The sequence below is a fragment of the Panthera leo genome, chromosome E1 (genome assembly GCF_018350215.1).
Source record: "Panthera leo isolate Ple1 chromosome E1, P.leo_Ple1_pat1.1, whole genome shotgun sequence".
Taxonomy (NCBI): domain Eukaryota; kingdom Metazoa; phylum Chordata; class Mammalia; order Carnivora; family Felidae; genus Panthera; species Panthera leo.
The window spans coordinates 29,627,725-29,641,168 of record NC_056692.1 but is presented as its reverse complement, the minus strand read 5'-3'; the positions used below and the strand labels follow the sequence as shown (position 1 = coordinate 29,641,168).

General features: G+C 51.4%; 1 long non-coding RNA gene across 1 annotated transcript; it reads right to left on the bottom strand.

Moving 5' to 3' along the window:
• Window positions 1-1,767: 1,767 nt before the first annotated feature.
• LOC122206645 lies at window positions 1,768-3,360 on the bottom strand. Its single transcript, XR_006196539.1, has 3 exons — window positions 3,149-3,360; window positions 2,367-2,471; window positions 1,768-1,851 (listed from the first exon to the last, which is right to left on the bottom strand). It is a non-coding gene; the product is annotated as an uncharacterized LOC122206645 (long non-coding RNA).
• Window positions 3,361-13,444: the final 10,084 nt, after the last annotated feature.

The following is a 13,444-nucleotide window of genomic DNA, read 5'->3' as shown; positions in this document are numbered from 1 at the left end:
CACAGCCAGGGCCCGCCTCCCTCCCACGGACCTGGGGGGCCGGCCCTTCCTGGTAGAGCTCTGGAGAGGAGAGCGAGCTATAAACATGCCGCGGGCTGACCCGCATATGGAAATGAGGCTCGAGGTTGGGCCTGGCGCCCAGCCACAGGCCTGTGGCCTCACTGCCGCCAAGTATCTTTAGCATGAACTTCATTAACATCGCCCCCTCCCCCGCCCCCCTCCAATCCCTCTCCTCCTCTGCCCTGTCTTACCCTCAGTTTGTGGTGTCTCTTTCCAGGCTGCGGTCTTCTTCCTAAGCCTGCAAGGAGAGCCGGGCTCCATCGCTCCCTCCTATCTGACAATATGGCAATAATAATATAATCACAGCTTCCACCGTGCTGGGGGCATCTATTATCCCCCCAAATCTGAGTGGAAACCCTATTTTACAAATAAAGAACCCGAGGCTGCAGGGGGCAGATCACTCAGTGAAGAGGTCCTGGGCTGAAGAGGTCAAGGTTGGCATAGGCGTCTGGGGCTCCAGCTCGCAGCCAGTCCCCCCCAGTGCCATCCACCAGGCTGGGAGCAGAGCTGCATACAGGGGAAAGAAGATAAGGTTGGGCCAAAGGTCATGATGGCACAGGCCGAGAGGAGGGAAGGGACAGAATGAGAATCAGCCATGTAGCTTGGGAGAGATGAGGGAGATGGAAGAAGAAGGATGCCTGCTTCTAGAAGACCCCCAGCCCTTGCAGGCTGCTGCTGGTTGGGCGGGGCTCTCCCCCACAGTCACGCCAGGCTCAGTTTCCTAAGCGGTCTGTTTGGACTGGAAGCCCTCCTTGAATACAGGCCAAACAGCAACCCTAGACCTTCAAGAATGTCAAGACCTCATTTCTTCACTGACCTTGTGGGCCAGCCTTGGGGAGGGGTCCGGCCACCGTGGGGAGAAGGGAGGGGAAGGAGACTTCTGTTCTCAGCGATCGGTGTCTGCGGAAGCTTCTCTGTTCTTTGCTCCTTTGGACACCCCAACACAGACTGGGGTTAAGCCCCGGCTGGAGTTGGGTTCACCTCCTGCCTCCATCAGGCTTATCACTGTCCTTTGCAGAAATTGTCCACTACAGTCCAAGAGCGTGAGCCCCCTCCCGCCTCCCTCCCCCATTATGTCCTTCCTTCGCCTCTTCTCTCGACCCTCCCTTCTTCCTATTCCCTTTCTCTGCAGTTCTAATGGACTGTTCTTTCTGGAGTCTAACCACTAGCAGCCACCCTGCAGTTCCCACCCATTGCTCCTGCCTCTGTTCTCTGGGGCCATGCAGAACCATCAATAATAAAAACAATGACAATGAGGATGCCACCAAGGGTGACAGCAAATGTTATTCGGGTCTTATTTTGTACTAGGAGCTCTGCATGCATTATTTCACTTAATCCTCATAAGCAACCCCACAGAATAGGTTCTTCTCCTCTATTTCAGAGTTGGAGGAACTGAGGCTTTTGGAGGATCCCACATTGCACAGCCAATAGGCGGCAGAATTAGGATTGGGACCCAAGCAATCCAATTGGAAAGCCAGTTCTCTCAACCATTGGTCTGCGTTGGTTTCTTTCTGTCTTCCGTTTGCAAACCTTCGAATACTAAAGGATCGTCACTTCTTCATGGGGTGGGATGGTTTGCTTCGTGACCACATGCCTGCCGAGTGCCCAGTCATCCAGTCTAGTGGCCCATGCTGAGGTGACACCATGTCTCCTTGATCCGGATTTTTCAGGGCTGAGGATATGTCTTTAGCCACGTGCCCCTCAACCTCCTCAGAGGCCCTGTCGGCCAGCCCTCGGCTTTTGAGAAGGAAGGCATTAGCCCCGGGTAGCCAGTTTCTGTCTTCCAGAGACCTACAGGTTCAACCACAAAACGGAGATAATGGGATGAACTGTACCACACATCCACTGGGAGCCACGCCCACCACCCCCCAGGAAGACACTCAAGGTGACCCATTTGGGGATCTTCCCTAAATCAACCCCGCCCCTCCTACTGCTCCCTCCACACCTCTCCCTTGATTCTGTGCGGTGGGTCCTCACAGCTTCACTCAGGTTGGAAGTGTCCCCTGCCTGCTGCTCCCGGGGCCTCGGCCCATAATGAACCCGGCTGAAGTGCAAGTCCGAGCCCTGCTCATTGTCATCGCAGTAAACAGCCTGGACATGAAGCCCGCCTCCCTCACTCCCCAGAAGATTAATAAATCAGATTCAGACGCCTATTGTTCTGGACACAGTCAGAATCAATTGCGGGATTTTAAATCTCTCAGCACAGAGCAGCTGGCTGGCTACGAGAGGCCCCGCTATGTCTCTGGGAAAGCTGGCCGGGGATGGAAATAAGAGAGGAAAAAAAAGACCAAATAATCAATAGTTACCATGAGCTTGTGGCCATCTGCACCCAGTCTCCTTCAGGAGGCAGGTCCCCCAACCTTACGGTGATTCTCGCTTAGTGAGGGGAGGGGGAGGGGCACAAAGTCAGGCTGGGAAGAGAGGGGACCAGAAGGAGGCAGGTCTCAGATGGGTGGGGTCGCTCCCACCCACCTCCTGACCTCACCAATGCCTAATTCCATCTGCAAATATTTCACTCTTTCAAAAGTGAGAGCATCACTGCCTGAAGCCACAGGGTGACTGCTAGTTTATTATCCCAGAATTCCCAAGAAGAATTCATAGAAATCCTTGTATCTTAGACCAACTACCTCTCCCTTGCCACCCCCCACCCCCTAGGCATTGGTCTTGTTGTTGTTGCGTTTTTGTCTTTTTTTTTTTTTAATCCCCTACTCTCATGGGAGACAGTGTGCCTGCCACTGCCGCCTGAGTGGCTGCTAGCATTTTCCCTAGCTGTTTATGTGGAAAATCATAAAAATATTTGGTGGCCAAAAAAAGAGAGGGGAAATGCTTTGGTGGTCTGATGCAACAGAAATGCTTTAAAAAAAAAAAAAAGTGGGATGGCTTATTCTAATCCAAAAGCATGCATAAACGCCGTATTGATTGAGAAGTACTAGGTGGACGGCGTATTTTTCTCAGAGACCTGCCCCACCCCACCCCCTCCGAGCAGACAAAAGCCCTGTTGGCAGCTGGCAGAGGGCAAGTCACTTACGATCCAGCCACAGGGTTTGGGAAGAGCTGAAAGCAGAAATTCTTGTGGGCTGTGTTTTACCCTGGGTCTGGTATTATGCTCCTGCCCCGGCGGCCTGAGTCTCTTGGCTGAAAGAGGAGGCAATCCTCACGGTGATGGTGGTGATGGTGGCGGTGTTGATGTAGATGTCATTGTTGCTACGGCAGCTGATGCTGATCAGAACACATTTGTCTGGGGCGTCCGGGTGGCTCAGTCGGTTGAGCGTCCGACTTCGGCTCAGGTCATGATCTCGCGGTTCGTGAGTTCGAGCCCCACATCGGGCTCTGTGCTGACGGCTACTCAGAGCCTGGAGCCTGTCTTCAGATTCTGGGTCTCCCTCTCTCTGTCCCTTTCCCATTCATGCTCTGTCTCTCTCTGTCTCTCAGAAAATGAATAAACATTTTAAAAAAAAATTTAAGAACACATTTGTCTGCCTTTTACAGTCATGAAGCCTCCTCACATGCATTCTCTCCTTTGATGCTCACAGGGACCTCCGGAGGGAGGTGGGCTAGGAATCATGATCACGTCATCCCCATTCCATAGGGGAGAAAAACAAAGCCCAGAGAAGCAAAGCGTCTTGCCCAGGAGCATACACTTTGTCAATGGCGAAGCCAACGTTCACACCCTGCAGATAAGCTTTATACCATGTTACTCTGGACCCATAACAGCACTACCCAGTAGAAAGATAAGTGAGCCACATATGTCCCTTGAAATTTTCTAGTAGCCACATTTTTAAAAAATAAAAAGCCAACATGGGGCGCCTGGGTGGCGCAGTCGGTTAAGCGTCCGACTTCAGCCAGGTCACGATCTCGCGGTCCGTGAGTTCGAGCCCCACATCAGGCTCTGGGCTGATGGCTCGGAGCCTGGAGCCTGTTTCCGATTCTGTGTCTCCCTCTCTCTCTCTGCCCCTCCCCCATTCATGCTCTGTCTCTCTCTGTCCCAAAAATAAATAAAAAACGTTGAAAAAAAAAATTAAAAAAAAAAATAAAAAAAAATAAAAAAAAATAAAAAGCCAACAGGTGAAATTGATTTCCATAATACACTTCGTATAACCCCCTTATATTCAAAATATTGTTTTAGAATGTAATCAATGCAAAAATTATTCATGTGATATTTTACATTCTTTGTTTTCATACTTAAGTATCTGAAGTCTGGTGTGTATTTTGCACTTGGAGCTCATTCTCATTTCGCTGTGGCTCGTGGCCATTACGGGCCAGCATCAGTCTAGAGGGATTCAACACGGCTTTCATACGGAGCGTGGCCGTGAGAGAATCTCAGACAAAGGCAGGCATCCCTGTTGCTTGACTCGTCTTCATTCCTAGAGAGGACAGCTTCTCACCTCCACCTGAGCTCCCCAGACTCAAGTGTCAGAGTCACTTCAGCTCACGACCTGTATTTTTCCTCTTACCTGCCTCCTCTTCCTTCTCCTTCTTCTTGAGTATCACTTGCTAAAACGTCTAATAAAGATGTTAGCACTGAGTGATTTGCTGGTCTTCTACAAGTGGCAACATGTTCCCTGCTTTCTGAAAGTTTTCTGGCCCCCCACCAAATTATACACGTGCTCCCCCAGGCACAGCGCCCCCTCTGAGTACACCGGGTGTTTATATTGTGCTTGAGGAAGGAGATATGGATGGAAGGAGAAAAAGAAGACGAGAGAGGGAGGAACAAAGGAAAGAAAGATGGAAGGGAGACAGGAAAGGAAGGAAAGAAAATATACTGGGTCGAAGGGTGTCCCCAAAATATTCATGTTCACCTGGAAGCTCAGAAGATAACCTTATTTGTAATTAGAGTCTTTGCACATTTAATTAGTTAAGATGAAGTCATACTGGATTAGGGTGGGCCCTGATCCGATGTCTGATATCCTTAGAAGAAGAGGAAAACTTAGACATAGATAGACACAGAGGACATGGGGAAGAACATCCAGCGAAGACAGAGGTGGAGACTGGGTGATGCTCACGTCTGCAAACTGAAGAACACCAAACATTGCCAGGACTGTCGGAAGCTAGGAGAGAGGCACCGAATGGATCCTCCCTCAAAGCATCCAGGAGGAACCAACCCTACCAACGCCCTTCAGACCTCCATGACTGTGACAGAATAAATTCCTGTTGCTTTAAGCAGTTTGTGGTCATGTTATGACAGCCCTACAAAGCTAACACAGGAAAGGGGGGAGGGTATCGTTAGGGGTGCCTGGGTGGCTTAGTCGGTTGAGCGTTCGGCTTCGGCTCAGGTCATGATCTCACAGCTCATGGGTTCAAGCCCCGCGTCAGGCCTGTGCTGACAGCTGAGAGCCTGGAGCCTGCTTCGGATTCTGTGTCTCCCTCTCTCTCTGCCCGCCCCCCTCCCTCGCCCCGTTCATACTCTGTCTCTCTCAAAAATAAATAAACATTAAAAAAAAAATTTTTTTTAAAGAAAGGGCGGGGTGGGGGGGAAGCCAGACATTTTTCTAAAGAACAGGTATATGATCAAAAAGAATTTGCAGTTGAGAAAGTGAACTCAATCCCTATCCGCACTCATTCGATTCCTAGTGAGATCGAATCAGCTTCTCTCCCCCTCCTCCTCTCTGGTCACACATTCTGATAATTATTCCTGAGTCCCAGGTTTGCTACAAAGAGATAAAACTTTACAAAGAACGAACCGGTGGTTGCCAGAGGGAAGGGGTGGAGGGAAGGGCAAAATGGGTGAAGGGGAGTGGGAGATACAGGCTTCCAGCTATGGAATGAATAGGTCATAGGGATGAAAGGCACCGCACAGGGAATGGAGTCAATGCTATCATGATAGTGTTGTGTACTCACAGATGGAAGCTGCACTTGTGGTGAGCACAGCATAACTATAGGCTTGTCCAACCTCTATGTCATACATCTGAAACTAACGTAACATTGTGTATTGACTATACTCAACTAAAAAAAAAAAAAAAACAAAAAAACAAACTTAGGGGCACCTGGGTGGCTCAGTCGGTTGAGCGTCCGCCTCTTGATTTCAGCTCAGGTCACGATCCCAGGGTGATCATGGGATCAAGCCCCACATCAGATTCCACACTGAGCATGGAGCCTCCTTAAGATTCTCTGTCTCTCCCTCTCCCCCTCTCCCCCGCTCATGGTCTCTCTCTCTCTCTAAAATCAAAAGTAATAAATAAGTAAGTAAGTAAATAAATAAATAAGAATTAAACTTTAAAATGAAGGATTCAAGTATTTCAAATATTTTCTGCTAAAAGAGGGAATCATCTACTCACATGATGCTGAGGACAGGACAAACAAAGCCTAACGAATAAGAGACGGGGGAAAGCAGTCTTATCCCCACCTGCGGAACGTTTTGAACAAGCAGAAGGCAGGATGGCAATGTGCTACCTGATAAGCTGGCCTGATGAATTCCAGCCCGGAGAATATCAAAAAGAGGCTATGGAGATTTCATCTTTCTGACGTCATCAAAGGAATTCCCGTTTAGATCAGAGAATAAACTGGCTGATCACAGGGCCCTCTTCCGTCTTAAAGCTGACCACGTGATTCTGAGTTGGAAGAGCCTGCTGCGGTCTAAGGGCAGTACATTCTCAGAGAGGCCTGAGGTAGCAACTTCTCATGGGCCAGACTCAGACGGGCCGTGGAAGTGGACACTGTAGATGAGGTTCTGGGTCTGCTGGGCCCCAACCTCCAAGAGCCGTGACCTATTCCCCATAACACATGGCCCTGTCCCTGGTCTTGGCCGATCAGGTTCTCCAGCGTTTTGACTAATAGGGAGACTCTAATCCCAGAGATGTAGGGACTAGAGCAAAAACTTGGGCAGGTAATTTACAGGGGAGCAGGAAATGTGAGCAAATAGGAAAAACCCATAGGTAAGAAAAGCAGAAAAAAGCAGACTTCCGGTGCTCTGCTTATCTATCTGCACACCAAACTACTCCAAAACTTAGTGGTTCAACACAACAACCATCCTGTCATATATCATATATCATTCTGTAAACCAGAATGCCTAACTATGGTGTCTCTAGCATGGCCTTTCGGGGTCATTGGGTTTCGTTTCTTTTTTTTTTTTTTTCTTTTTAAAGTTTATTTACTTATCTTGAGAGACAGGAAGAGAAGCATGAGCAGAGGAGGGACAGAGAAAGAAGGAGAGAGAGAATCCCAAGCAGGCTTCTCGTTGTCAACACATGGAGCCTGACGACATGGGGCTCATGACGTGGGCTGAAATCAAGAGTAGGATGCTTACCCCACTGAGCCACTCAGTCGCCCCCGGGTCATTGGATTTCTTACAGGCAGGTCAAGGCCCCAAGAGTGAGTATTTCAGTGAACGAGCTGGAAGCTGCATGGCCTTTCGTGATGGAGCCTTAGAAGTGGCATAGCATCGTTTCCACTATGCTGTATTGGTCAAAACAGTCATAAGCCCACCCAGATTCAAGAGGCGGGATATAGAACCCACCTCTCTATGGCAGCGGGGTGTCAAAGAACTTGTGACCATAGTTTAAAACCACCACCTCAGGAAGGAATGAAATGGAAAGAGTTGCTTTCTAGTTCACAGTCCCCTTGAGTGGCCTCATCCTTACAAATAAACCCTCTTTTTACTTGGTTAACTTGAGTGGGGTTCTGTGCCTTGCCACCAAAATAATCCTGTTTGGGGTTAAATTTTGTCCCTCAAAATTGAATGTTGAAGTCCTAACCTCGAGGACCTCAGGACATGACTGTATGCGGAGATAGGGTCTTTTCTTTTCTTTTCTTTTCTTTTCTTTTCTTTTCTTTTCTTTTATTTAAGGCTTAATTTGAATGTTTATTTTCGAGAGAGAGACAGAGGTAGAACACGAGCAGGGGAGGGGCAGAGAGAGAGGGAGGCACAGAACCCGAAGCAGCCTCCAGGCTCCCAGCTGTCAGCACAGAGCCCGGCGCGGGGCTTGAATTCACAAACTGTGAGATCATGACCTGAGCCAGAGACTCTTAACCCGCTAAACCCAGGCGCCCAGAGACAGGGTCTTTAAAGAGGTGATTAAGGTAAAATGAGGTCATTAGGGTAAGCCCTGACCCAATACGACTGGTCTCGTTATCAGGAGAGATTAGGACACAGACACACACAGGGGACAGACCGTGTGAAGACACAGGGAGATGGGCATCTACAAGCCAAGGAGAGAGGCCTCAGAAGAAGGCAACCCTGCCATCTTGGTCTCAAACTTGCAGCCTCCAGAACTGGGAGAAAATAAGCTTCTGTTGTGTAAGCGCCCCCGCCCCCCGCCAGTCTGTGGTACGTTATTAGGGCCAGCCCAGCAGACTACCACAAGGCCTGACCAAGCACGTGTGCCCAGCGTGGGCGTCCTGGTGTTCCCCTGGCACACCAGGGGAAGTGTGGGCCTGCAAGCCTGCTGGTTCGAGCAGGTACGGCCACATGCAGGCAGCTCTGGTGCCCCGTGAGGTCACAAAGCATACTCGGAGCTGCCTCCCCAGTGTGCATCCTCCGGAATCAGGAGATACGGGATGGGGTGACTCATTTCTCCCGTCGCCACTCCTGGCAAAGAAAAGCATTGACTGACACCTTTTCCAAAGGCAGCCACGTGTTTTTCTTGGGAAAGAGAAACATAGTCCTGGTTCCAGCTTTCTTACAAATACAGACCTGTGCGTGTGAATTCACACGTGCATGCGCGCGTGCACGCACCCCCTTACACATCCATACGCTCTACCTTCTGCGTTCCCTTTTGGACCCACTCTCTCCCCCATCCCACGCCAGCACCGGGCACAAACCGTGGGTCAGGACACCTGGGTTTGGTCCCAGCTCTGCTAAGCTTCACTGAACTTTCCCAATTTGCTGTTTGCTCGGCTTTAGAACCTAAGGATTGGCCTACAGATGCCTTCTCGGGATGACTTTCAGCACTAAAGGCTCGTGGTTCTGTGATCTCAGTACAGGGAAGAAGCTCTCGCCTAGTGTTAGAGCACATGGTCTCTGCTGCTAATTAGCCATGAGCATCGCACGTCCTCTCCTCTTGTCTCGATTTCCCCCCACTGCGAAGCGTGCTTCGTGGCCTCCAGGCTCCCCGGTGACATTCCGGGACCCAGGACCTGGTCTTTTTCCCACACGTTCACTTTCCAGACTTCATCTGTCTTGCTCTTCCCACCTTGAACAAAAACGTCTCTTTCTGGCCATCCTGAGCCTCCCCATCTCCTCTCACGGCTTTGATCTCGCCACCACCCAGTCCCTCCCCGACATCCATTCCCTAAGGCTCCTAGCTCCTACTTTTCCCTCTCCGTTCCAAGTTCCACCTCAACACGGGGATGGCCCGTCCTTCACCCTGGCCTCCATTCAAGGACTTTGACTCCTGTCCATTTCCACTCCCTCCCCCACGGTCACTCGGGAAGCTGCCACCGCCCACACCAGCACCTCATCCCCTGCCACAGCAGACACCCTCCTCCCGTCCATCTACTCCTTCAGAGCCCAGCCTTTGTTCTCTTTGAGACTTCTCTCTCCTACACGCTGAGTTCCCTCCCTTCCTAGGTGGCCCAAGGGTCATGATTCCTCATTTAACCCACTCTCCTGCGGTCACTGCCAACGCTTCCCCACCTTGTCCCCCAGTCGCATCAACCCATAAAGCCTCAAAGCTGTGTAGTCAACCTACCAATGTGCCCTTTCCATCGCCAGCTCCAGACACCGGAATTCCACTAGAGAAAGACGTTTGGACGAGGTCCAGACGAAAGGTCTCTAACAGCAGCTGTCCTCAACAGAGATTGACCGTCCCTCCACTGGTCCCCACCAGCCAGCCCTTCTTCGATCCCCCACAGCACCTTCCAAACCTCCCTTGGCCCCTCGAGCCCCCAGCCTGGGATGCTGACCGTCTCACTCTCACGGGATGACCTCACCTCCTACTTCGCAGAGAAAATAGAGGCAATCAGGAAAGGACGCCCTCGCCTTCCTGCCACCCCACCTACGACCTTTGCCCACTTACACTGCCCTTCCTGCTGCGTGCAAGGGGTCCTCCTCCCCCTGTCCGGGGCTAATCCCACCACCTGTGCCAAGATTCCACCCCACCCCCACCTCCCTAAGCCCTTGTCCCACCAAGGAGCACACCCCCCTCTGCTATCCGTGTCATTTCCCCAGCCGTGGGCACCCTTCCCTCAGCCCAAATGCTTGATCACATCCCCCTTTCTGAAAAAAGAAGAAAGTCCTAGCCTTTTGTCCTTGCCTTGAGTGGCAACTTACTTCCCTGAGACCTTCCTGGCTGAGGACCCTGCAAGCAGGCACGCGTCTACAACATCTTCTCTGTTTTCCACTCCTGGACGTTTTTTTTGTTTGTTTTTTTTGTTTGTTTGTTTTTTTAATATACGAAATTTACTTTCAAATTGGTTTCCATACAAAACCCTGTGCATCCCAAAAGATGCCCTCTTCAATGCCCATCACCTACCCTCACCTCCCTCCCACCCCCCATCAACCCTCAGTTTGTTCTCAGTTTTTAAGAGTCTCTTATGCTTTGGTTCTCTCCCACTCTAACCTTTTTTTTTTTCCTTCCCCTCCCCCATGGGTTTCTGTTAAGTTTCTCAGGATCCACGTAAGTCCACTCCTGGAGTTTTAAGGTGGAAATCCTTGAGGGGCTTTCTTTCTTTTAATAAAAGGGTATCGATTCACTACTGATTGGCAAAAGAGTCAAATCATGCAGGAACGTTTAAAAACGTTTAAAAAATGCAAAATCCCCCCTGCCACAGAGAGCTAGTTTCCGTGTGTGCCCGTGCGGCTCCCAGGCACCTGTCTACTCACAGACATGCACACGTGCCCAGCTCTGCACAGATAGGCTCGTCGTCAACGTGCAGTCCTCCAGCCAGCTTTTCTCACAGCACAACAGACTGTGGGTGTCTTTCCACATCCACAAATGTGGCTACCAGGATTCTGGTAAAAGAGAAACCCCTTCTTAGTTCCTCCTTCCTAGTATGGCGCCCTCCTGTACCCCCACCTCAGGGAGGGGCGCCCTCAGCTAACCCGTAAAGACTCTAGGTCAAGATCCGGTATTTCCCTTACCACAGGTGGCAAGGGTCAGATCAGCTCCAGCAGGATCTAGGGGAGGAAGAGAGAACCCCCAACACCCACCCACACTCCCCCACACACACAACCTGGCTGTTAGTGCTAGCAGCATCCACAGGGAAACTCTACAAGAAAGTTCAGGAACACAACCCAGCTTCCCTTCTGACTCATGGAAAATGGGCCTGCAGCTTCTCCACGGCCCCACATGGCGGTGAGGACTCCAGCTATGGTATCTCACAAACCTGAGTTTGAATCTCCACCCCGCCCCTGGCCTCGAGCAAACAGCTACCATGGCTCGGAGCCTGTTTCCCCATCTGTAAAATGGGAATAATAACACCTGCTGCGCGGGGTGCAGACAGCGCAGGTGACTGGCTGGAATCGGTGCTTAGGCGAGGGGGGACAAATGGACGCAGAGAGTATTCCGCCCCCAGGGGGAGAGAGCCACAGAGGAGCCTACGGTTCGGAAACACGTGAGCCGGGCTGGACAACCCGGGGCCTCGGCAATGACGAGACTGGAGGCTAACACGTGTTGAGTGCTTGGGTGTTGATTAACTTATTGAATTCTCACATCAACCGTATGCGGTAGCAATTAGGAAAAGAGAAATCACCTTGAGTCCTTCGAATAGAAAAATGTAATACAGAGAATTGGCTTTCTTAGGGCTGGAAGAGCAGAGAGGCCAAACATCAGAGGGCAGCAACAGGAAGAAGCTTCTACGCCGCCCCCAGCTACGGCTGGGCAGACAGAGAGAGCGGGTGTTACGGCTTTGGGATCATCCAGAAGCCAGAATCACAGCGGCCCTGTGCAGCAAGGGTAAACACCATGAAGGAGAAGGAGCCGCTTCCAGAGACCAGAGGCAGTGTGGGAGAGAAAGAACACTCTGGCCTCTCCAACCCTGCTCACCGAGCTTCTGTCAGTCCCTTCCCTTGGTTAAACCTTCCTGGAGGCTGGCAACCACAAGGGTCAGTCCCTCTTCGATGCCGAGCAGGGGGAAGGTACAGAGGGATTATCAAGGCCAACAGGCCCAGGCCAGCACAGGTGCTATTATCTCTGTTTACACGTGAAGAAAAGCAGCGTCGAAAAGTTAAGTAACATATCCAACTATCACACAGCTGGTAGGTAGAGACGTGGGGATTTGAATCCAGGCAGCCTGCCTCCAGAACCCACCATTTCACTGCAATGTTCCAGCACCTCCCCTAGGGCCTCTAGTCCAGCAGCTAGTGGCTTTCTCTTGCTTTTCTCAGTCTTCCCTCCCTCCTCTCTTTTTATTTCTCTTGGGCACAGGCAATGTTGCTGACGCATACAGAAGGTTCTGGGGTCAGACAGACTGAAACTACACTCCCAGCCCTGCCACTGATGAGCTGGGCAACGTTACTCAACCTATTCAGTCAGTGTTTCGTCATCTGGACAACGCATGTCATCATAAACGGTGGTCAAGCCGACACAGTGAGGTAGCTGAGGGTCTAGCCTCTTATCACATTTGTTCCCCAAAATGCTGACTCTCTCTCCCTCCCTCCTGTCTTTTCCCTTCTTCCCATCTTTCAGAGCTTTAGGTGGTCCTTGACAGGGTACCTGCTCATCTCAGCTGGTGGCTCTCAGGGCAAACGTTACAAGCCCCATTGGAGCTGAGCCTCCGGAGCAGCAACACCTCCCTCTGCAAGTCCCCTGCCGCCCTCCGGGCAGCTCTGCAGCTCTCGGAGCCTCAGTGTCCCCAGCTGGAAAGTGGGTTCAGGGAATAGTGCCCTGCCGTCTCCCAGCTTAGCTCATAGAAGAATCCGTCGGTCAGGCGGAGCGATTGGATCTGTCTGAGGCACAGGTCACTTACGGTGAAGACACATGGCCGGTCGGGCTGACCTCCCACGCCACGTGCTCCCTCAACCCTCCCCCACACCCAGGAGCTGGCTTCGGAAGTAACAAAGGGGATCCCTGTGCAGGCCTCGCCAAGTCTCCCTGTTAGCCAGCCTCTCTGCGATGGGGGGTGGATTTGGGAAGATTCTAGCTTGGGTCCTCTCTCTGCCCTCATGAGCCCTCTGGCCTTGGCAAGATCTATTATGCCAGGCCTCAGCCTCCCCCTCTGCCAACCGGAGGAAGAAGCACCTTGCAGTCTCCACGCAGGGGGGGCTGCAGGGAACAGAAGGCATACTCTGCAGGGAGATTTGAAGAGAGCCTAGTGAAGGAAGAAAGCTGTTACCTCCCCCAGGACTGAGGCCCTGGTAAGAGCTGGAGGCACTGGAAGGGCCCGTCGCTAGGGCCTGCCACTGCAGGGACACAGAGCTGCAACACCGAGGGGAGGGAGGAAATCCCCCAACCTCTCTCTTCTGGGCCTCTGATGTCCTGCTAGTATCTCAGACAAGCCCAGGAGTCCA